Source organism: Cebidichthys violaceus, unplaced genomic scaffold, assembly GCF_023349555.1.
Source record: "Cebidichthys violaceus isolate CVI_PGR_0920_01 unplaced genomic scaffold, fCebVio1.0.p SCAF_21, whole genome shotgun sequence".
NCBI lineage: Eukaryota > Metazoa > Chordata > Actinopteri > Perciformes > Stichaeidae > Cebidichthys > Cebidichthys violaceus.
In genome coordinates, this window is record NW_027176384.1 from 745,860 (window position 1) to 770,593 (window position 24,734).

At 43.6% G+C, this 24,734-nt stretch overlaps 1 protein-coding gene across 1 annotated transcript in view; it reads right to left on the minus strand.

The window, feature by feature from the left end:
- Positions 1-24,012, minus strand: part of foxp2 (forkhead box P2) — a 93,558-nt gene extending 69,546 nt beyond the window's left edge. Inside the window, exons 1-2 of the mRNA XM_068716818.1 lie at positions 23,955-24,012; positions 23,249-23,314 (exon numbers count right to left, since the gene is read on the minus strand). The gene's annotated coding sequence lies outside the window, so the exon portion shown is untranslated. The remainder of the gene's footprint in view (positions 1-23,248; positions 23,315-23,954) is intronic.
- Positions 24,013-24,734: the final 722 nt, after the last annotated feature.

Sequence of the window (24,734 nt, forward strand, 5' to 3'; positions counted from 1 at the left end):
AACACATATCTGCAACCGATTCATATTTGACTGTTATTAGCTTTTTGAAAGGTTGTACAGTGGCTGTGCCCTTTTATTCTGTTTAACTGCAATAGTAAATCCGTCCTCTTGATTTTAATGATCAATGATTAGCTTAGCAAGCAAGTGGCAACATCTGAAAAACACCACAGCTAATATGAGAGCACAAATTACCACAGTAAGTGAGTTCACAGTTGCACACGCACGCTCGCAACGGACACACAAACACGGAGCGGTGCGCACACTCACTTGTACGTATGCACACGCACACACATACACAGGCACACGCACACACATACAGGCACACACACACACACACACACACACACACACATACACACACACACTGAGCCATTCATCAGCACTAATTAAGCAGCAGATTAACAGAGCCCGCAGACCGAGGCTGCACGGTTACACAGTGAGACGACCAGTGGGGAAGGCTGGAGACACAGCCCGGCAATAAAACACAACCATTAAACACAGCCAAGAGCCTGGAGTTGACTACGGATGACACAGAATTGATGGATGGATGATGGATGGACAGTCTGCCTGACTTTTCTTATTTTTGTTTTTGTTTTTACCTGAAGGTGAGGAGTGCCAGAGAGCTTGACCAGAGAACAGAGTGCCTGCCTCTGCCAATGCCGAGGGAGTCTAGAAGCAACGGCCGCAAGTCTACTGGTGTCACCCCGTGGAGAGGCAACACTATCTGTGTCATCACTTCAGCCGTGTTTATGGGGGATGGCATCATAAACAAGCCAGCTCCCCCCCCCGCCAGCCGCCACCCAGCCCCCGCCCCAGTTCCCCCCGCTCACTCTCTCTACTCTCCCTCTCGCCACCTCACCACCACCGTGCCATTCATGCATACTTAAATCACCCCTCGCCCCATTAAAAAAAAAAAAAAAAGAAAGCCCAGACGCCTCTCCTGACAATTATTCTATCATTTCCAGTTGTCACCGGGGCAATTACCGACCGGGGGCCCCTGTGCGGGTTGGACATGCAGGCCCGATAGGAGAGGCTTGAGTTGGGGGAGAGAAGGAAAAGAGGAAAAGAGTGGGACAGCGGAGAGAGAGAGAGAGAGAGAGAGAGAGAGAGAGAGAGAGAGAGAGAGAGAGAGTGTGTGTGTGTGTGTGTGTGTGTGTGTGTGCATATGTGTGTGTGTGTGCGCGAGTGTGAATGGAAGGGGGGGGCAGTGTACAAAATGGAAATTTATGACAGAGACACGGTGGCTTCTTTCTCTCTCTTCACTGGAAATAATTAAACCATCATTTATTATGCCGGCCGCTGATGAAATACATCACAATTACTGGAAAACACTACATATCATTTCATACCACATTTTATTGGAAATGAGAGACATAGCAATTACGAGTTAGACTTCTGTTTTGCTGTCTTTTAATTTAGGGCATTGCCTTCCAATGATTATAGTTATTTATATTAGCTACTTTTTGCAAGTAAGCATAAAGAGGAATATTTTTTTATGAAAATTTGGGTGCAAATGTGTCAGAGCAACTGTGTGTGTGTGTGTGTGTGTGTGTGTGTGTGTGTAGGTCGCCTGTGTGTGTGTGGGTGGGTCCTGTGTGTGAATGAGAGAGTGTGTGTGTGTGAGGGGATCTTCACACGGGGAGTGCTGGGACTCCTTGCAGGATGCTCGCCGGCTCTCTCCCCTTGCACCTCGGCTGCACGCTTCCCCGGCTCACGCTCTAATCGCACATCTGCTTCTCTGAACACTCTCTCTTTCTCTCTCTCTCTCTCTCTCTCTCTCTCGCTCCTGTGCAAGTGCAAGTGCACACACACACATACACACTCTCACACACAACCTTGCCCGACAGGCTCTCTACTCTGCTCTGTGTGCGCGGTGTCGCTGAGACGAGAGGGAAACGGAGGCAGAAGAAGGGCTGGAGGACGCCACTATACGAGAGGTGCGTTCGCCGCAAAGGTATGTGTGTCTGGCTTCAGTCTAGCACAGTTCAGTGCTTTTCTTTTCAGCTCCGATTGTGTGCATGTCAAAGTGTGTGTGCGTGTGGATGTACAGAGTCTGAATGGGATTAGCGAGGGGCTAAGCGGCAGTCGGTAGCCACCACACTGTGCTCCGGCATGCATAGGGCTCTTAAAAACAATTAGCCATATCACATCCATGCGTTACCAAGTAACACTCCATCACAAAGCACTGCTACGATGCCACAAGTACACATCCAAACATAAATAGACTGCAAAAGAGAGAGTGACAGAGTCACAGACAAAATGACCTACCTTTGAAACAATGAGTGAGAAATCCACTCTCCCCAGTAAGAAGCATTTGAAGAAGTATTCTCAGAAGCCTGGAAGCGTAAGTGTGTATCAAAAATGCAGAGAAGGGGAAATGCCGCTAGTAGAAATCAGAGCATCAAAAGTGGGGGGAAAAAAAAGGGGGGGGGGGGGGGGGAGAAAAAGTAAAGAGAAACTAGCTGACGCTTCCTGTGACAGACATCACCGGAGAAGTATTTACAGCCGTATTTACAGTAGAGAGAGGGGAGAGCACCTCTGCCTGGTCACGTCTGAGAGACAGTTGCCGTTTCAGTGCCGCCTAATTAAAACAAGTCAGGCAGCCCCAGTGGATTGTTTTGACGCCGGAGGACCAATAGTACACAAAAACCAGTGGCTTGATCTGTGGGGTAGGGGGGCTGGTCGCGGGGAGGAGGGGACGGAGGGTGGCGAGAGTTGGCAAAGAAATGGTGAGGGGGGTGGAACCGTGTGTGTGTGTGTGTGTGTGTGTGTGTGTGTGTGTGTGTGTGTGTGTGTGTGTGTGTGTGTGTGTGTGTGTGTGTGTATAAGGGGGGTTCAGAGGAGCCGTTTTGTAGAGGAATCTGAGAGGGGAGGGAGACCACAAAGGTTCAGAACTGGTGGGGGACCTCCACAAGCCTAATGCTCCCTCACTTTTTCTTATATAAAATACAAGGACCATGCTTTTTGAGTCTTTTTTTGCCAATATGCTACCACCACCGTCTACACTCCAAGTACATTTTTTAAGAATGAAACAATACGCCTGGCCAAACTAAAAATGTATCCACAACACAGTGAAGAGTCTATGGGTTTTAATATTGTAACGATAAAAAAATAAAAATAAAAAGAAGTTAAACACACAAGCTGACAAACATTTCACAGCATTTCCCCTTCTGCCACAGTTTTTAAAAGCTTGGTTTACCACATGACAAAACGCAAATGTGTATGTGCAGATGTCTTACATGAGAATTCAATTATTTGAACAATTCTCTCCTAATGAATTAGTTCAGTATCTCTAACTGGGACCACAAAAAAAAACTGCCGGTCCCCACCGCCTGCTAAAGAAGCCGACGAAAGCTGAAGCGAGCTGACTTAAGCTGGGCTGGGCTCAGATGTGCTGAATGGGATGTATCACCGTGTTTCCCCTTCTGTAAACAATGCACAACAGGCAATGAGCTGGAACATTTAGGGCTAATGCTCTCTCTCTCTCTCTCTCTCTCTCTCTCTCTCTCTCTCTCTCTCTCTCTCATGCCACAGATGTTTTTCTTAGTCGCTCCAAAAGACAGGAATCTACTGGCAAGAAGAAAGGCTCGGTCTTCCCCAGGAGAGAGGAGTACAAAGCCCCCAGTCTGCACACAGCAGATGCAGAAAGCCAGTCCATCTGCCACCAGCTCACTCTGCCACATGGGCCTGAGAGATTTAATACAAGAGGAGACTTTTTTTGTTGTTGTTTTTTTACATCTGCTGACATAAGTTTGTGCCATATATCAAATACAGACAAACATTTAAATCTGGCAGAGCAACACCAAAATAAAATTCATAGCTACACACCAACAGACACACACACACATGCACAAAGGCATACAGGCAGCCACAGCAAGAGGTTATTGTGAGTGCCAGAACTTTTATGTTTGAAAAGAGAGGTACCCCATGGCAACTATGACAGATTTATTTAGAAAAAGACGTAGCCCCTAACACGGGGTAAAGACCACTTGAACTCGCAGCTCTGAGCGGTGCACTGGCGTGATTTAAAAAGGCTCTGAGTAGCACATTATCTCCCAGGCTCCGCTGGAGCATATTTCAGCCGTATGATATCATTATTTAGAGACCAACACAGACCAAAAGATGTAGCATTTTCATTAGTAAGCTCTGAAGCAGGGAAGGGTAAACACTAAACAATCTCGGCAGAGTGGGAGAGACGGCGGGAGTTAGAGAGAGAGGGGGATGACAAGAGAGCAAATGCAAGCGAGAGAGAGAGAGAGAGAGAGAGAGAGAGAGAGAGAGAGAAAGAAAAAAACACAGCGACAAAGAGAGAGAGGCAAAGGGGGCTAACATTAAACAACTGCTGTTAATTGCTCTAAGCATCCACATTATGTCAGTAATTTCTCCCATTTCTCTTTCAATGTTCAGGGCTTCGGGCTAGAAAGCTCCTTCAGCCCCTTTAATAAACTACTCAGAGTGCCTCACTGGAAAAGACAAACAAGAGGCCCCTGGCCTTAGAAACATTTGCTTCACTAGGGGAACGCTATGCCTATTTCTACACATCTGTGACAATTGCGTGCCTCCTCCCTTCAGGTATTTATTCCCTATGTCTCTTCTTCCAGCGCTTTTTTTCCGCTGCCAAGGTCAACAGAGACGAACAGGCCCACCAGCGTCCTGATGTGGCGGCAGCAGAACAGTGAAAGGAGAAAGAGAGAGAAAAAAGAAGGGGGAGGGGGGGTGGGAGAGATAGACATGTGTAGTGGGTACAGTGGGGAGGGGTGAGGGTGGCAGCAGCTGGTTACCAACCCTGGCAGGAGCAGCAGCGGCAGTGGGGGAGCAGTGGATCTGCGATGCAGCGCAACGCCGAAGACAACGACGGTGGCGGCGGATGTCGCTCCCCGTCTCCCGGCACCGCTATCGTTTTCACAGTTTACACTCACACACCACCACTAACTATTCATTTTCAATTAAAGCCACAGTGAAGTGCATTGCCTCCGGGGCTAAAGACAAAGTCAAGCACCCATCTTTCCTCGCCGTTTCACGCTGCCGTGAGCTCTGTCAGTCAGAGGCAGCCCGGCCTTCAGCCATGTGAATCACTCCTTTAACAACCATTAGTCTAAAACGTTGCACGCTGATGACAGAAATGAGTGAAATTTGGAAGAGAAAAAACGCTTAGTGTGTGTTTCAATAAAAGGATGCGTGACCTTTTAAATATACACAAGTGGAGTGAGGACAGAAGACAAAGAGAATGGTGCAGGGACACAAAGACTTTTCTCTGACTGCGGGGGTTGTATATTTATTGAAGCCAAATTGCCAAGAGCATCAATGATGTTAACTTTTGACTTCCCTCCTCCCGCATCCAGTCTCACATTTAAGAGCTAGTCAGACAAAATAAAGGGATTTTACCGTTTGTTAAAATGTGCTCAACTGCCCCTAACAACTCTCACACAATGATAACCACTGTTGCCAAAGAGCAAAACACCACACGTATATGAAACGGAGCACACACCATTCATTAGATGTCACACAAATGTTTCACAAGCACAATTCATGAGCCACTTAGTCCTGCCTACAAATAAATAAGTAAAAATCCAAATAAGGCTTAGTGAGGAGGTAGGGCTCTTTTTAGTCCGGGGCAATGTTGATCACACGATATGTTGCTTATGGCCAGAGAGCAGAGACCATTACGGACCAGTGATTATATAAGTGGTTGGAAGGCAGCACCATTTTAATATACTGTACTTAAGCACCAGGGTATCCATGGCAACTTGCCTTGCACCGTGCATTCAGAAAATCCCTAATGAAATGCCTATTAAGTGGCTGATAATGACAGTGTCCAAAATATATTTGCATACGTATTTCACTGCAAAAAACCTGAGAGCAGGGAGTGAAGGTAAAGAGGGGCCTGATTACTGCAATCACAATAATACATGATTCTGTTTTGTTTGTGGTTTGAGAAATAGCAGTCCTTTTGGGAAATATACAATTTCTAAATCAGTGAGTGAGACAAATGTAAGGCTTGATGATTTGGTCGACAAAATAACTATTATTTAAATATGTAGTGCTTTTCACAAAACTTGTGCAAGGAAGAAAAAAAAAACGTAGTGGCGATGGGTGTGAATTGCCTTCCTCTGGGAGTCTCCACATGTGACTTCCATTTGCGACTTTGGCTCAATGCCCAACAGGACATCCCTGAGAGAGTGTTTGCTTGACTCAATATCAACAGCCCGAGTAAGAAGCCGGGAGGGGGGGGGGGGGGGGGGGGGGGTGTAGCTGGGACTCTCCGGCCAGGCCCGGCCTCGGGTTCCTATTGAAAATAAACCAGGTTGTACATTCGCTGGCCCCCAGAAACATCAACACGCGCTGCGAGGAGCCACGTATAGCACTCAGCAGCGTTCTGCTGGTGCCTCTCCAAGGCTTAATGATACCTGCACCTCCCCTCCAGCTGCTCCTGCAGACACCGCTGCCGCATGCAGACAGCAGGCGGGCGGGAATTAAAGTATACATTACAGCAGAAAAATAAAAAGAGATCGAAATGACAGAAGTCAAGACAGTTCAAGCTGACCGGGCCTCTTGAAACGAAGGAGCCAGTAGACTAGCGATAGACACTCCAGGTTAAATTGGTCCTCCTGTGCCTCCTCTTATTATCCCACCGCCACAGCTCCAATGCCCAACCCCACTTCCTTATGAAAAAATAAAATAAATAAAAGGCTAAATAAATAAAAACGCTTTTCTTCAAAAGCACATTTGAATTAAACGAGTTGCAGAAATCAAAGGCTCGGCTGAGCCGGGTAAATTTAAACAAGCAAGTGCGGCTCACAGCAGTTTACCTGTTATACAGCAGATTGGAATTAGATGAAAGAGCAGAGTATGGCAGACAACTTCCCTTTTTTCACAGTAGTAGATATTATCATACAGTGAAGGCGGTTGCAGTTTAAATTAGATTCCTTCTCAGAGGAAAGTAAACACTACCGAGTTGTTGTTTTTTAATGTTACCGGCCACTGAGATGTCATCGAGATGAAGGAACAGCTAAAAAAGAAAAGAAAAAAAAAAGAGAAAAATACAATAGTCGTATCAGACACTCATGATGAATCTGAAACCCATTTATGACAGTGATCTGTAGCGTCTGAGGATCCCACAGCTCCAGCTCTGCCAAAGAGATTATCATTCCCAGAACCGTGACTACACAGTTGAATGGCAGCAAGACAAGCTCCACTGGCAGTCAAAAGAGCACAACACCTGTATATGCTAAGCAACAACCGCTATCTAAGGCCCAAGGAATCCTGCCGATGCATTTGCAAGTAGCAATGAAAAATACTTCCACGCAGGATGACAGACAAATTAAATACCGACCACGAATTGGATAATGGAGATGGTTTGGGAATCATCTCCAGAAGCTATTGAGGCATGGAGCGTTCTGCTGGAGAGCGGACTTCAGAGTCCTCTGATTACCCCGGCCTTCTGACTTACTGCTGACACGGTGGCTATCCATTCATGACTAAAACACCATTCATCTGGACACCAATAACACCTAAAAACCCCCTGATCAAATTAATTCAGGAAAAACGGCATTCCAGCAAAGAATAATAAACTCATTATATGGAAATTTCAAACTCCTCTATTCTCCACACCGTGGCTAATTCAAACCTAATTTTTACTAGCCACTAATTTGAGGGCGAAAGGCGGGGGGGATAGGAAATACATCTGGAGGTAATTCATCGAGTGGAACTGAGCCCAGTGGAGGCTACGACCCCCCCCCCTTCCCCCAACCCCAAAAAAAGAAAAAAGAAAAAAAAAGAAGAAAAAGAAAAGAAAACAGAGAGACACGCAAGACATAGAGGAACTATTTAGGTGAGTGGGACTTCCGTAGCACTGAAACGACACTTTTCACAAAAAATGTTTTCATTGTGCTGTCACCAGTAAAAGGGCTAGAGAGGATATACAGTAGGTGCTGCAGGCACAGACAGAGACACAGACACTATTAAATAGGAGAGAGAGGGAGAGAGGGTTTCAGGAAATGCAGGACTTCTGATACAGTTTGAGCTCTTCCAGACAGCTGGTCCAAGGTTTGGTAAACAGCCAAAGATGTGGAGTTTAAGGACGGATGGGGATGGGGGTTAATTTTGACTCCACAGTCGGGTGTTGTGGCCGCTCTAAAGTCTCAAAGTTTATGAGGACGTCTCGCTCTCAAGTGACCAGCTACATCTGGGCTGCCTAAGTGGGCTGCCTAATAAATGGCACACTTTTGCAATGATCTGCAGTTTCAAAGCACTGAGTAAAGGGTATCCAGCTGTATCAGTCTCACTGTACGGATGCAAACTTAACAGTTATCTGCAAGGAAGCATTTGTGTGGAGAGGAGAGGAGTAGAAGTGGACACATTTGAAAGATTTTTTTTTTCTTGATAACACCGAAGGAAGTCACACTGATCAAATTGAAAGAATTAAATATAAAGTTTTGGCTCCCAACAATCTCAGGCACAGTGGAAATAAAATCCCTGCAGGAGGACATTAACATGTGATCGAGAAACTTGCCTCAGTCTCTTCCACATCCGAACCCCCTGCTCTCCACTTCCATCTGCTGCCACCCCACCAACACTAAATGTGTTTTCCAAATGAAAATAAACGGAGTCCGACTGGTTTGAGCCCGTCATACTCTGGAATATGAGATCAAATAAAGGCTTCTGTGGAAGCTGAAAGGAGAAATGAAATGGCTTCTGAGGGGAGATGTACCGAGTAATAAAATTACTCCTTTATATATCTTCCTAAACAGCGCGTGTTCCCCTGGAGTGGGTGAGGGCTTCACTTTGGTCAAAGACAAGTATGCAAGTGGCAATTTTTCCTTCAGGGAAGATTCCCCGATACACTTCTTGAGACTTGGCGAGCTGCAATTTTCTTGAAAACGAGAAACTATTTCGGCAACAAGTTAAGCGGAACTTTGGAAGTTTCACTTTGATGATGTGCGGGTACATGCTGTCATTGAAAGGTATGTTCCATTAAATTGGAACAGCAAGATGATTCATAAGCCTACCGCTTTTCAATGAGTTCAAACTAGGCTGAAATGTTCGGCTGAACGGTTGTATTTTCTACTAAAACATATAGTTGACTTGGAGCTGACCATGATGTCACTACTTGAAATTGGTTAGCTATTCCGGTTCTACAAGCACCATTTCATTTGGCATTGGGGGGAAATTTATGACAAAAGTATGAATCTAACTACTTAAAACCATGCAATTGATTTGTATTCTTAAAAAGCTGGTCACAATAATATTCAGATGGACTTTTTTGCGACGGCAGAAGAGCTATATTAGAGGAAATTTGCAATTGGAGAGAATACATTATAATTCATTATACAGTAGCTATTAAATCTTCAGTAAAAAATGCTTTAGTACAAGGATTGAGCCACTTATCATACCTACTCACTACCTTTAAAAGCCGTCCATGTTCAGTACTCTGAGTGGCAAAAAAGCAATCGCTGATGACTTTGAAAATAGGACTAGATGAACAATTTATCAAAACAGAAAAGGCTGGCAGGGATTTCAGAGAATCGAGAGTTGGAACTGTTTGTTCAAAATCACAGGAGAAAGGAAGACTGCAATTTACAGGTTAAAAAAAAAGAAACCACCACTTTAAAAGTTTTTAACAGATTGGTTTGGGTCATACTGTCCAACAACACCTTCAAGAAATGTAAGAAAAAAAGTAAGAAAAGTGTTTTGTTCACAAAATTGATTCACCTGGTGAAATACTCGCAATATGTTGCACATATCACAACCTTAAATCAAGAAATCTGTGTACCTTGCCAACGTTACGTTTCCTTAATGAGGTTAATTTAGGAAAACGATGCAACAAATTAAATAAATTACCCTCAGATGTGCACGAGTTTCAGTTTGTTGTGTGCAGTCTTGGCATGTAATTAAGTAGTTTACACCAGGTTGATGATGTTTGTGCTGTGACTGCAAATTCGTTTCTATCGTGAGCAAAATGTAGAACTTTTTTTTCCATCGGTGACAACCTGCAAGACTGTTGTTTACAAAACACATACAAGTCGAGAGCAGACTCATTAGAGATTTCGTAACACCAGGCCCCGAAATATGTGTGTGGAACGTGCATCAGTGGCTTAAAACACTTGTCAAGCCATTGTCACGGATGACTTTTAATTTACAATAAGGCACCCAATTATACTTGGAGGCAACATTTCCGAGAGTTTGCGAACTCGGGAAACATCATTAACTTTCTCTCTGTATCGCCTTTTTGGCCCTGTCGTAGCCTGTTGCCGTCTATTCGGGAAGACGAATGGCAAAGGGGGTGTTTCTGACAGCTTAAAAGTACCCATCACCTGCCTGTGAGACATCTCCCTGCACATCCAGCCCCGAACCTCCCCAAACAAACAGCAGGCTCCACTTCAAATACATAGCAGGACTATTAGGTAATCTTCTCCTTTGTTCACTCTCCCTGAGCCCTGGTGACTAACCTCAATCTCTCCCTGTTCCACCTCCTGCCTTCAAGCTGACAACACCACACTTAATGCTGCCAGGGCTACGGGAGTGCAGTGATGAATGGCTAGGGATGATCTGGAAATACGCACAAGCTATCTCATGTATTCAAATGAGTCGCGTTTGTTGTGTTATGGTGACAGCACCGGTTTGGTTTTAAAGTGAGAGCGAGCGAGAGGCGGAGGGCGGCAGCACAAGGGCTCTTTGTTTTTGGGACGGGACAAATCCGAGGTTTCCTTTTGGATATTCAATATCCTGCGAGGTACAAAACAGAGTTACAGTAGTCTAGTGTCTGTTTTTTTTTTTTCTTTCTTTTGGAGGGGAGGGGTGCCGAGGCTTGCTACGTGTGTCTGTGAATTGTTGCATGCTTCTTAGTCAATTGCCGTGTGGCTCGCGTGAGTTGCTTCCAACAAAGCCTGGGAAATCAATCAATCTGCGAAGAAATACCTCTTCTGCCAGATGTGGCACTTTTTTTTTTAAAGACTTAAAAAGACTTGCTTGTATTAGGGACTCTAAGGGTCCAAACAGTATGAAACCATGTTGAAATGAAATATTTATTCCAAATGAATCAAGCTGTCAAAATGCTACCTACACCACTTTGAATTTCTGCGTGTTATTTTAGGTGGCTTCTCTTAGGCGTAGCATGTCAACCCTGCGAGTGTGTAAACGCCTCACTCTTGAAATATATCGCCACTATTTACTTCAGCCTAGGAGAATGAAAGACAAATGTTTCATTAGCAGGTGACTTTTCTTTTTTTTTTAGTTGTTACTTTTACAAGTCTTCAGTAGTTCCGCTCTTTGACACATACACACGCACACGTATACACTGACTATAATTATAAATGCAACGCTTGCTGTAGGGAGCTGAACTTTTCACACCTTTCAAAGCCACAAAATTGGATGGTTTTGTGGTTGTGCAGCTGCCGCTCCGCGCTAATGCAAGGCGGTGTCATATGAAAAATATTCCTCTCCCCAAACCACAGGGCTGGTCATTAATGAAACACAGGCCGCACAGTGAGGTCATACAGAGTCTAGATTTCAGCAGCCACACTTAAAAACCGCTCAGAGAGAATAGAGAAACATGAACACAAATCAGATTCCAGCTCCAAGGACGGGGAAAATAAATAAATAGAGAAAAAGGCACTGGCCCCTCTCACATTTTCCCCCAGCGCTCTGCAAACAACCGTCAAGTGCAGCTCAGAAACAGCTCACAATGAGAGCAGACTAAACAATCTGGTCCCAGCCAAGGAAAATGCTAAGCAACTCTGCACACAGGATGTCTCACCCTAATTGCCAACTATCAAATCTCACAATGGAATCTCTCCATTTGGCAAAATCTTCACAGCAAACTTGGCAATATGCTTTTGCTTTTTTAAAATGTGTCAACTTGTCTGATGAGAAGACGGGACGAAAAAAAAAAAAGATGGAGGAACACAGTTGTCAGGAATTTCATTTCTATCTTGGATATGCTGGGGTTTATTGAGCTTACAGGAACACTAATATAATGTGTGCTGAGAGAGAGAAAAAAACTTTGATTAGCTAAAGGTGCTAGGGGTCTTGTAAACGAGTGATTAAAATCCTCAGCATTAAGATAAACACACTAAATAGGTCCCCAAAGACATGCACACTCAGGAAGGAAAGAGAGCAAGGGCAAGGCTAAGTCAGCGAGGGAGACTGACAGACGGTGTACTGGAGGTGGGCATGGGAGCGGAACTGGAGCCTAGGGACTGGTATAAGAAACAGGGTTACCAGGAGGGAGGGACCGGGCGTTTAACAGGAAACTAATGGACGGCCTCCACCATCCAGCATGTGGCATTGTATTTTCCAGCTGGTCAAAGCCATGCTAGCAGAGACCCCATGACTTCAAACAGCCAAAATAGCAGCACATTCATGAAACAGAACAGAACTACTGGGAATTAAAGAAGGCAGGGGGAAAAAAAGAAAAAGAAAATGCACACACACAAAAAAAAAGGTAGCAGGCCTCGACAGCAGATGGTAAAATTAACATTTCAACAGTTCCTTCCTTTCATGTAGGTCTCGGCAGAACTTTTCCTTTTTTTGAAAAAAAAAAAAAAAAAAAAAAGAAAGAAGTAAGAGGGGCTTGGGTTTTGGTGAGATACAGTGGTGTGGAAGGCATCTGGAAAAAGGGGAAGAGGAATATTGGCTTATTGCTCCTGATGGTCTACCTCAATGAAAAATTAAATAGGTCTGTTTTGCAGGTTTCCCCTCTCTAGAGTGCCCTAAGCTGTGTTATGGAAACATCATCTTGGTAATTTATACGCCACAGAACACCTGGTGATGATAGAAAATAAACTATTCCCCCCTTTCTTTCTCCATTTAAAACCCAACACTTTGGCTTTGTGGTCTTTCCCTTTGATGTTTATTTTCCCACCTTTTTAATGTCCATCCATTTGGCTTATTTTGCAAGAAGTTGGCATCTACAGTAGTGGTAAATCCTTCACAAAATGCTTGTCAGATTTAATTTTGAAGTCTTGATATGTACTGAAGAGATGTTATCGTGGAGAGACTGGAAGACGCTCTAATAAAGACCCAAACAATGGACAGCCTCTCTCATTTCCAACCCTGTCCAATGGAGCGTCTCAGTAGTACCCATTAATTTGGACACAGTTCTGGCTAAATTACATGTGTTCCACCTCTGTGACATTTTAAATGCAATTAAAAGCTGGTTATGGAAGTGTGCACGGACTTCCCTGTGATGAAGGGAAATCACTGACGTGATTAACATGCAAACGAGCTCATGCTGGCAGACTAGATTGGGGTTTGAAAACCTCAATTACTTTTGTGTGATTATCTATTTACCAGTACACAGATTTCCATTTCTCATCTCCAGCCGCGTTCCCCATGCACGAGCCTCAATTATACGCGGCACACCTTTATTTATGATGCGCACGACACTGAAACACAAGCTCCAGCTATTTTTCACTGTGATATATTGCGTCTTTAGAGGCTACTCATGAGGCAGGGCCACCAGACCAACGCTTCCCAACGCTCAACCATTTGCTTTGTGAGCTCTTAATATGATCTTGACCCCCCACGACCCTACGCACCCCCGATCCATCCATCCAACCTCTATTTAAACTCTGTTTAATCCCCCTCCCTCACCGTTGGACAGCAGGGAGAGTAATGGACAAAGGGCAACCATTTTTCCCTTTCAACTGAGTTTGATGCTTTAATACTTTGCATTTATTTCTAAACTCTAAACTATAACTATAACAAAAAGTATAGCACTTGTATAATGTATGCATTACATTGAGTGTATGCATGTATAAACGTGTGTGTGTGTGTGGGGGGGGGGGACTAATTGCAGGTGAAAATCCAACTATATCAGTTGAGAGGTGTATGATTGAAATGAACTGCAGAAACACTCCAGGCTTTATAATTTGTATCATCTTGTTGATGTAATTATTAAAGCATCGCCTGGCAGCACAGGAGAAATGCATTTTAATTAATTTAAACTGCTGAATAGTGACAGTTAACATTTACATTAAAATATATATCACATTTTCCTAGCAGGCAAGACATAAAATACAGAATAAAGCCCTCAAACTTTTTTTTTTGTTTTAAAAAAAAAAAGAAGCATCGAGCGAGAGAAGGAAAATATTCCAAAACACCCAAAAAATTAATGAACAACTGTGCAGTAACTGTGCCAATATGTACTTGATTTTTCAACCATTTTATCTGAAGTATAATGATTTTTTTTAAATAGTAGAGTGCATGATCTTATTGTTTGTCAGTGTTCCAGCGTGTTTCTCGGTGCCCAGGGACAGGAAGAGAAAGGAATACACACATATCTGTGGCACAGCCAGGCTCTTTTTTTCATATTGTGCCCAGCATACATAAAACATGCCCTGTTGCTTCAGCTGGAGCAAAAAGGAAAACAGTGCCATCAAGTGAAATTTCTGAGGATTCCTCAGCAGATCTATCACCTCATCAATCTAAAGGAGAGTCTTCTTCTGTAAACTTCCAATTTATAGTATTTATTTATCTATAACAAGACATCTTCTTTCTTGTCAAACAGATACGTCATCAATCCAACACTTATTAAACATTAATTTTGAAAAGTGTAAATCAAATGTAATCTGTACATATTCATATATTTTCAGAAAAAATATTCTTCAAACCTTTACTCTGGATGGGAATATTAGACACAAGAGCACCTCCCACTCAAGTAGGCAGACGATAAGACAAGAAATGAATATGATGCTTTGCTGACTTCATGTTAGAGGTACCTCAGGAACAAAGGGAATCATTATTACTATTTGAACTCAGTTGCCAGGACTTGGCTACAACACTGGTATAAGGTTGCTAGAGTAAGTAGGGGGAAAAAAGCAGTGGACACAGCATATTGAGAGAGTGAAACTGGTGGTGACGGCTAGAATCACGAGTGAGAGAGAATAAAAGAGACAGAGAGGGGTAGAGCTTAGATAATAGCAGATAATGGACAATTAACTCAGGCTAGTAGTGCCGGCTGCAGTGAATAGCAGCTTGTGGTGCAGCAAGTCCCCGATCACCACTCAGCCATATTCACATTGGGAATACAGGCAATATCAAGCTGCAGGCTACTGGGCCTCAGAGGTGTACACGCTGCATTAGCAATCTCCACAATGCCTTCAAACAATGCTTGATACCAACAAAGTGTCCCAAAGTGCAAACGCAAGCACTCTGCCGATGGGAAGTCTGTGGTGCCATAACCTTGTCTATTGTTTCATGTCCTTTCACCATCAAAATAAACCCACGAGCCGCAAATCCATTAAAAGAAAAAGTGACATACTGCCATTCCTGGGTTCAGACACAGAAATTAGCATAATTAAACCTATATAAAAGCTAATTGCATAAATAAATGAGGGAATGTCACCGTGGTGCATCACACAAACAATGCACATGTTCATATCAGGGGCCTCAGAAGTGTTTTCACTGCCCCCCCCCCCCAACCCTTCAAGCTCCATCTAAATCTATTGATCTGTGAAACACAGGGACCCAAGGGAGGCAATTCACTTAATATCATACATCTAATGATGAGATGAATAACGATTATACCATTTGGTAATTAAACGTCTTACAAACCATTTAACTGTCTGTGCATCAGAAGGGGTTGCTGGAGGTTGCAGCGATTGTTTTTCATTTCTTGCTTGGCACGAAAGCAGGAGACACGTGCAGGAGGTAAGGCTGGGGGGGGGGCGGTGGTGGTAGAAAACAGTGCATGACATAATGGTGAAAACACACTAATGATTGTTAGCAGCTATGGCACTAATCCCTAATGCTGTCAAGACTTTGAAGGGAAAACAATTTGGAAGGGAGAAAAGGAAATGGAGGGCAAATAAAGCCAGGCAAACATCTTAGCTTCCTTGGATTTGTTTTTGTTTTCCTTTCATATATTCAGAAATCTCATTAGCTCGCTTGTGCGTCCTTTCACAATAAGAGATAAGTGAGTGGGAAAAAATAAGCCCATATTTACTGGTGAACTATAAACACATGACAAGGGGCGACATGAAAGAAGAGGGTGTTATGCACAAACACCTTCACTCTTTGCAAGAATGTGTCTGATCCGCATGCTCTGAGAGCCATTTTACTGTCAACATCCATAACCCTAATCCCTACTTACAGGCAATAATTACCCAACATTGCCATGTCAGTGTGTCGTATGGACTCCAAAGGCCTGTTCAGGGCTTATGTTTTAACTGTAATGTAATGTATACAGTAAGACAGGAAATTCAGGTGAAAAAGTATTGAAAAGGTTTTACAGGTTAGGAAACACACGCACAAACGTCCGATCACTTTGTCGAACTAGCCTCACCCTTCCATCCTATCTCTCAGAGGGCTAACAATACCTTTCTTTTGAATCTGGGTCTCGCACATTCACACAACATTAAATGACAGAGGGATGTGTGTCATGCTCCCGGCTCCTTATTGAATGATAGCTGGTAAACATTGTCATTCCAAAGAGAGACAGGATTAAAGCCTGCTTTGCCCATTGAGGGGAACAGTTCGCGAAAAGAGAACCGGAACAATGGCCAAATGGAGGACGGTATCACAAGGGTCCAATGTCTGCCGTGATGAATATGTGGGAGATTATAACCCATTCCATCATTTCCATAATGTAAAAACTCTCTTTCTTCTTCACCCGCCGACTATTCACTAAATAAATGAGAAAACTATCACCCGCGCAGAAATATTTGACAAAAGGCGGAAGGGAGGCAGACTGAGTTTTGAATGAGCCTGTGTGTTTGACAATGCAGGCTCTGTCCGGACACATTCGGAAGCAGCGGAGTGAGTAAGACCTGGTAGAGTATTTATCACTGGGCACAATGCAAATGTATTACCATGTCACCTATACCACTTTACGACACAAAATGGAACCACGGCAAATACAAGGGAGTTTCATATAACACCAGGCGGAAATATGAATGCCGTATTCTTTCGATGTGTGGCTTCATCGCCTGAGGGATCATTCAGCGGTCCCTGGTTTAAAACCCTGTGGCCACAAAGAGTCCACCCTTGCATTTAACCAATATGCTAACCGGCCTAGCTAATGAGTCTTTCCAACAAAAAACATTTGAATTGGACAGACCGACAACGGTTCGAAAGAACTTCTGAAAAGAAAGGCAAAATGACAGAGTTCAGGGTAAAGAGAACGTGAATAAAAGAAGTTGAAATGATTGAGACTACCTTTGACTGTGGGTAAGTTAATAACTTTTCTTTTAATACTTTTTGAACATCTGTGAGAGCTATCTGGTTAAGTATGGCTTCCGGGAAATTCACAAAGCGAAAAATAAATGACCTCTGCATTAAAATAGTTATACTATATACTGACTTTATGCTAAGGACTGACAATACAAGCAGCCCCTTGACTGCAGGCCCTTGCAGCCAACTGTCATTTTTTTTTTTTTTTTAGAGAGCTCCTCAAAAAAACATTAAACTTGTGAAATTCCTGAGCCATAGAAAATATCTCCCGACCCTTTGCTCCGCTCACACCTCAACATCACTGACACCTTTTCAGCCATTCCCATGATGTGTGTGTACACCTGTTTATGTGAAAAAATAGAAAGCCTCTGTGCACGGCTATGTGTATGTGTGTATGTGTGTGTGTGTGTGTGTGTGTGTGTGTGTGTGTGTGTGTGTGTGTGTGTGTGTGTGTGTGAGTGTGTGTGTGTCATCTGCCCGATCACCGCAGTCTATTCCAGAGATTTCTCCCATGGTAGCCTAGTTTATTTACTTTATCTACAATATAATGCTTCAGTGAACATTAGCAACTTTGAGACACGAGTTTCAATCAGCCGTCTAGCGGCGTGTGCTCAGCCAGGTGCGGAGAAGAGATGAACACCGCCGCCGAAGAGACGCCGCGGCTTTCAACGATGGACTGACAAAGAGGTCCCAAAATAATACAAAATAAAAACGGACAGCAGGGACAGCAGAAAAAAGAGAAGCAGGGAAGAAAGAAAGAAAAAAATAAACTGTACAGGCCAGCGGGGGAGAAGAACCGGTGGGGAAAGGTTGTGGTGGATTTGAAGAAATAAAAGACAGAAACTAAATAAAAAGTGATATTGTGCTGTGAGAAAGAGTGAGGAAGACGGACAAAGGGAATGATAGGAATAGACAAAAACAAAGTTGAAGAGAGAGCATGGGAGAAAGAAAGAAAAAAGAAAAAGAAAGAAAAGGAATGGAGACATGGTGCTCTCCCTGGGTAGTGTAGAGCAGGTCTTGTCCAATAAACACAGGTGAGCAGCTCGACAGGCCAGGACCACCAAGCTGACTGACAGCTGAGAGCTCTCACTGACCGCCAGCTTTATGTTACATGACATGAGGAGTGCAACTCAACTGACAGAGAGAAACTGCCTGCGTCTTTCAGAGTGTGGGAGGGAGACGGGTTGGCAAAAGCACACACACACACACACACACACGGCTGTTTAAAGCGACGTTCCACGCACTGCGGCCGCAAAGTTGCAAACACAAAAATATCCACTCTTGCACACACTCAGACACGGAGGAAAGCCGTGCCATTTCCCTTCACAGGTGAGCAGGAGAAGGAAACACCCCGGTGCTTCGGTTACTTAGTGGAGGAAAGTGAGGAGTTGTGGGGTTGGGGGGGGTAGAATGTACGCTGTGTGCCGACTGAATCTTTTCCACATGACGGGCCTCGGGCTGTTTTTGTCAACTGCACTCTTGAGCAGCAACGAGTCAGGTAGTGTGACCACATGATTGCCCATGAGGCATTGTGGTGAGAGAAGGGAGAAATGGGGAGAGAGAGGGAGTGAAGGGGAGAGAGAGACAGGGAGAAGGATCGGGGGCCGGGGACAGGACCGATGCAGCACGCATGATGAGGTGTAATCACAAACCCCATTCAGAGTGCAGTGGAGTTTGTCAACATACACACATTCACATTCCACTGTCTGTCAGCTCCGTGACCCAAATCGAGCATGCTGTGTGTGTGTGTGTGTGTGTGTGTGTGTGTGTGTGTGTGTGTGTGTGTGTGTGTGTGTGTGTGGGGGGGGGTTCCACACACACACACACACACACACACACACACACACACACACACGGATGCTTTCTGCCCATTTCGTCTCCAACCAGGTAGTAACAGTTGCACTGTCTGAGCTTGTGGTTTGCGGTGAGGAAGTCAGATTCCAAGCACTTGTCGGATTTCGCCGCCGCCTGTATCCCTTTTCAGGGCCGCGATCAAGTGATCATTATGAACAAAGGACTTGGCTTGTTGCCTCTGGAGTAAAAGCTTTTTCATCGGCTGTGACCGTTTGATTTGAAACTTTTACTGAGAAAAAAAAAAAAGAGAGCGAGAGAGTGAGTTACAGTGGAGGAGGGCACTATCTCATGAAGGAATCTTAAGAATGTTAAGACAATACAAATGTGTCATTTTCATAATAAATATTACCAATGAAAAAGTGCAGTTGACACAATAAATTCTGAGTGCTGTTGTCATTCCATTTAAATACGCATGAAACAAAATCTCATTATATACACATAGCATGGAACAGAACAAATAATCTCATTTACATTCATACAAACCTTCTTTGTATCTTATTACTTAAACAAAGTACGTCTTATTTCTCCACAGGAAGCCACAATCTCATTGCCACCATTTTTTTTCTGAGGTTGATTTAGTACAAAAACAGAGAGGTGTTTTCTTTAGAAGCCAATTTCTTTGAATAACATAGAGTATGTGACAATATTAACATAATGTTTGTGTGTTGGAAATGTATCATATACTAAGAATTCAGCATCGACTTGTCTCAAGATAGTTCTTTGCACTGAGACCTAGTATGCCATCTCTGAGATTAATAGAACTCATCAGCGGGGTTCAAATAGTGTAGCTTTAGTTGATGTCATAATGGCAATATCCCTATAAAACACTGGACTGTGAAGGGCTAACATAAACTAAAGAGCTATGTGTGCAGGCTAAAAAATGAGGCTGCGTGACAGTTTGGCGATAACACACGAGTTCAATCTGTCAAGACAATCAGCATTTAGACCTTGGGAGAAGAATGTGCGACTGTGTGCGACCGATTCATTGGACACGATCACCTGCGAGTGAAGCCACTCATAATTCTTCCCACCTGAAATAAAGAGTTCAAACTAATGTCAGGCTGCTCTGATGTCATGCCTGCCTCAGGTTGGGTTTCACAATAATCTCAGGCTGCTGGAGAGATGCCATCAACTCCAGCTTCCGCACCCAAGCTTTCTCCAATTAAATTGCAGGGAAAGAATAACACATGAAACACTAGATCCCTGCTCGTTTGGAGAAATTAAGGCGGCGCATGCAGTGTTTGCAATCAGTCAACTCTAAAGTAGCAGTCATTTCTAATATGAGGTGTACATATACAGAACAATTGAGGGGGCCTTATGTATGCTGAGGCAAAGTTTGATCAGGGTGAAATGTATCTTTTTCCCTCAATATAATTTCCCAAATCACATATTCTTCTGTTAAAAAAAACTAAAACATGAAGATTTGGTATTTGAAAAAAACAACTGGCTAAAAGATAGTGGAGGAAATACAAAAAAAGAAAAGAACCGTACAGGCAGCCACTAGGATCGATAGATTCATTGAGCCTCTTTATCTTCTCCTTAAGAAATGATGGCAATACTCATTCTGAGCCTATACTCACCTCCCCACTTTCTAACTCCATTCTCATGGCAACTGTGCACTCTGGACAAACACTCTCCATGCAATCTCTCCTCTTCACTCCTCACCGTCTGCCCTGCATCTCCACATGCTTTCTATTCTGTCCCTCAGTCATTTCTCTTTCACACCAGACATGTGCAAGATAATTACCTGACACTTGCCAAGAAAAAGGTATAGTATAGCGAAAGAGGAGAGAATCTGAAATGTTCATATGGAGTCGGAGGTCTGGACTGAATTCAGCCTTGTTATGGTTATGTTTTCAACGTGTGATGGGTTTCATATGGGGCCCTCTCACCAGCAAAGAGCCAAAGAAAAAAGCTGGAAAATTATACGTCACAGGTGTGAAAAATACTTCCTCTGCGGAAATAATGTAAGTACAAATCCAGAGTCTATTTAAAAACAGGACAGCTCCAAATCCCAGAGATCAGCAAAGGGCAGGATTTCATTGGTCGATCCCCTTTTGCTCCAATTTGCTCACAGCACGGCACTATCAGACCTCAAACCGAACCTCATTAAATCAAAATATGGAAACTTGGGGAACTTCCAAAAACTTCCAACCTCTCCCCCTCCCTCTTGCCTAAGTGTGAAGACAAAACAGTTGACCATGGAGAGAGGGGTGCATGAAGAACGGCAGCAGATCCTTGGGACTGAGAGCATAAGGAAGGAAGAGAGGGAGAGAGGGGAAAGTAAACCTTTGATGAGTAAGACTTTTTTTGTTAAGCGAGGGGGCTTAACTTTAAAATATTCTGGGTGGCAGTGAATGGGGGATTGACCAATGGCCCTGATCTCAGCCACACACTGGGGCAGTGGGGTTAATGGTGGATAAAGATTAGGAGGGAAAAAAGGGGGTTCTTTTGCCTGATCTCTATCCACCCCCACACTCCAGCCAGCAGTTTTCACCTTCTCCACCAATCCCAAATCAGCTAGACAATGGAGGCCGCCAATGGGGAATGATCCAAGTCCCTTTGATTTCTGCCTCTACCCCCTCGACTGCTCTGAGTGCCCTGGGTAAAGATCCGTGGAGGTTCCCCCTGTTTGCCCGCTCACAGCGACGACAGTTAGCAGGCTCAGGGAAACCATTTGAGGATTGGAAGTGGGATGACAAGAGGTCTCTGATCTATAACAAGAAATCAATTCCAAACTGGAAATGTGAGCAGAGGGCTGTTCAGTCCGAACTGCAGCTTCTTTAAAGCAGCCAAAGATATATTTAATTGCTGTAGATTTTTATATATGTCTACATTGGAACTACTGCTTGCAGTGTTGGAGCAATTACACTTTTTTTTTTTGCAATGATTAGAAGGACTTTTTTTTTAGGCCAGCAGATATGCAGTAAGAGTTCATCTTTGAAGATTTAACTGAATACTAGACAAATTAAGAACTAATATTTAAATCTCTTTTAGGTGGAAAAGGAAATCTGGACTCTGCTTCACTCTGGAAAGATAGGACTCTCGGAGAGGTGGACTTGGTTCTACAGACAAGCCACCCAGCATCTTCACGCCTGTCCGTACACTTTAATCATATCTATACCTCAAAAGCGCTCTTCACGATGGTGTATAGATTTCCTCCCTTAGGTCAGGAGTAGAATACTTAAATAAACCTACGGCCTCAAAGCAAACAGACAGTTTCCAGCTTCAAACCAAACATTACTCGTTTATATAAAGTCACTATACATTTCACTGTTCTTTGGAATAATTAGGCAGACTAATTAAAACAATTCATATAGACGTGACTGACTATTGAGTGACAGCACGTGAAAGCATTCACACACACCATTCTTTTGACCAAAAACGTGATTATTCACTGCCATGTTTACTTTATATACTGCCAAACCGACACAACTAAAAGTGTCTCTTCTCACCATCACTACATGGAAGTGTTCGGAAATGTGTGTGTGTGTGTGTGTGTGTGTGTGTGTGTGTGTGTGTGTGTGTGTGTGTGTGTGTGTGTGTGTGTGTGTGTGTGTGTGTGTGCGTGTGTGTGTGCGTGCGTGTGTGTGTGTGCACTCGCGCGGCATGGATGCATGAGTGTATACGAGAGCTCCAATCAATAGAATGGCCACATTAGTCATGATGGAGATATAATTGGCGATTCCCATTACGTGAACTTAAGATTCCTCACCCTCATTTGTGAACTGACTTGGTGACAAACACCACCTTGTATCATTAGCTCAAAAAAGGGAGCTATCCTTGATCATGTCCTAGTTTTGTAGAACAGCAAAGACGCAGGATCGATAAAAGAGTCGGATCTATTCGATATTAACCGTTTAACAGATCATATTCGATATCACCCACATATTTTCACTCATACATGTTTATTATTCGATGTTAAGCTAAAACAAAGCTGTCCTTGAGAAGTTACTACCGGAAATGTACATCTACTATTTATTAAATTATGCCATTTTAGTAAACGGTTCTGAATTAAGTTAGGTCGGTCCCTAACAGGTATATTTTTCTCATACCTGGCTCTGCTGTTTTTGTCATTTCAGCACCCAGGATTGTGTTACTCTGAAGCCAAACCTCACCAACAGTTATGACTGATGTGGCTCTTTACAGTGGACACATCTATCTGGGGGAAAAAACACACAACACCAGGCATGCAAGGACAAGGAAAACTGCTTTCACTTACCACTTTGGACTTTACAATGTGTGTCGTCTGCTTTTTTCTACGGGCACAGAGTGTGCATATTTCATCCTAAAAGAAATAAACAAAATAGATATTTTTACTGAAAATATGAGCATATTGCTGTAAAGCCAGTATAGAGTAATACACACCAGAACCCTGTACACATTCTGTTCTGTTCGGCTACAAATCTCAATCAAGACATCAACAAAGTAAATCCAAAGCTTGCCCACATTTGCCGGCCATAATGCATATCATAACTTCTAAGCTAGAGTAGATTGAAAATCCTTGGGGTGTGAAAACCAAACAGGCACAACTGAAAGGTTGCCCAGTGGAGGGGGAATTCTATCAAGGTGGACAAGATGAAGATTTGTAACATTTGAGTGGGGAATGGGGCGCCCCTGACCTCTACTAGCCAATACAATCACCCAAACACAGTAGAGCTAACAATACTGTAAAACCACATCCAAAGACACAGTTGGGGTCGTGATGAAAAGAAGAAAAGCTAAATTAGTTTATCGTTTTACTCAAACAAAAGAAAGACATGCCTCAAAAGAGTTATACTTGGAAAGACGAATGATCTTGAGCGTTCACAGTACTGTTCATTTGAACACTGATCCTTGAAAAGACACCGGTAATGCTTGTCTAATCTTTCTCAAGGTTAAAGATTCTTTGACAGATGGACACGAGGAGGCCGTGTTCAAATACTCACCCTGAGGGAGAGAACTTGCTGTTGTTGTCCGTCACAGGAGCAGAAGAAGTCCAGCGATGTCGGCTATCTGAGGTGAGACAAATCAGAGAGTATACTATTAGTCCAAAGCTATTCATGAACGACTGATCTTTTTGTATGTTTCCTAGGTGCGTTCAGTGCTGCTGTGAACATGTGTGGGCTAGATTGTGTCTTGCATAACTATTGTCTGTATGGCTTGTAAGAGAAAGCAATAAACTTTGGAACAACAAAGTGCACCTGGATTTTGCAGTGAAGCATGAGAGCTTGTGTGCGTGTGTTTGTGTGTGTGTGTGTGAGTGCATGCACAAACAGGCAGCAGACAGTACAGTTAAAGCTGTGGACCCCCCCCCCTTCCCACCCCACCCCATCACACACTTCTCACTCTCTCTCTCAAGTAAAGGTGGAGTGCCTGGAAGGCACAAGCTCTCAACGCCAAGTAAATCACACTATTAAACTGACACGATTGATTGCTCATGTGCTGTAGGTCCATTCAACTGTCTGCATCTAAGTACACATGCTATGGCATTGGTATAATTTAGAGACCATTAGTATTGATGATTTTATGGTGTTAATCCCACATCTACAGCAGTAGTGTACAAAACCACAACTGCAGCTACAGATTACTTTGGACAGTTTTACTGCACATATGTGTAGCAGTTTAGAGCATTAGGTTAAACAAAATAAATAATTCCCCTTGTTGAAGAGCGTTGTGGGGGTAACATTCTGCTGCCGGGGGCATGTGGGGCACAAAATGGCCGGGAT